The following is a 1,029-nucleotide window of genomic DNA, read 5'->3' on the forward strand; positions in this document are numbered from 1 at the left end:
TTTTTTCTCAGTTACACCTGTGGTGGCAATTCTATCTTCTACTTCACTAATTCTGTTTTCCATCTCTTCACCTCTATTTGTATGTCCCTCCATCATGTTGACAGCATCAGAAACCTTCGATTTTATATTTTGAATTATGATTTCTTATTTTCCCAGTGCCTCTAATGCCTCATTTGTTTTCTCTCCATTGTTTTAGCCTTTTTTTAAGTTCCTCCTGATTTTTTACTGTAGTGTCCTCTAATTCTTCAAGTTTGTTTTTCACCAATTGAAAACATTCAATCATCTTTTTTTCAAAATTCTGCATCAGAAAGTTCCATCAAACTTTCTGGCTTCAGGAAATCCATTGCTACTGTGTCATTTTGGGGGTGGGGAGATATCTTGTTTTGGGCTTGCGTGGTGAGTAAGGTACCCTGCTTCTTTCGAGACATTGAAGTGGAAGAGTTGTTGAAAACTAAGGTGTAAGTTGGTTGTTGGTTTGATGTCACTACTTTGCTAAAAAGATGTCCAGTACCTTCCTTTTGCTTAGGTTGATGGGACCAATGTGGTAGGGCCAAACAGCAGTTTGTAGTCTAAAGAAACTAAATCTTCAATATTGGACAACTTTTTCAAGTGATGTTGAAAAATGCTATAAATTTGGTCTATTTTTTTTTGTTCTTTTCTGTGGTTTTTTTGTTTCGTTTTTGTTTTTGTTGTTTTTCTTCCCCTTTTAATTAAGTCTTCGGACCTTGAGCCCCAAAGTTCAGAGCTGGTGGGGGGGTCGGGAGCTGGGTCGGGGGAGCAATGCGATACCTGAAGATGGGGGTCGTAGGTCAGAGCTACAGAGGTGTGTCCCAATTCAAGTCCACTCCCACCATCCATTGCGTCTGCGCGTGGCACATTGGCCAGTCCCAAAGTTCAGAGCTGGTGAGGGGGTCGCGAGCTGGGTCGGGGGGAGCGATCCGATACCTGAAGATGGGGGTCATGGGTCACAGCTGCAGGGGTGTGTCACAATTCAAGTCCACTCCCACCGTCCAGTGCGTCTGCGCCTGC

Source organism: Elephantulus edwardii, unplaced genomic scaffold (assembly GCF_000299155.1).
Source record: "Elephantulus edwardii isolate Elephantulus edwardi_28Jun2011 unplaced genomic scaffold, EleEdw1.0 scaffold00481, whole genome shotgun sequence".
In the NCBI taxonomy this organism is placed as follows: domain Eukaryota; kingdom Metazoa; phylum Chordata; class Mammalia; order Macroscelidea; family Macroscelididae; genus Elephantulus; species Elephantulus edwardii.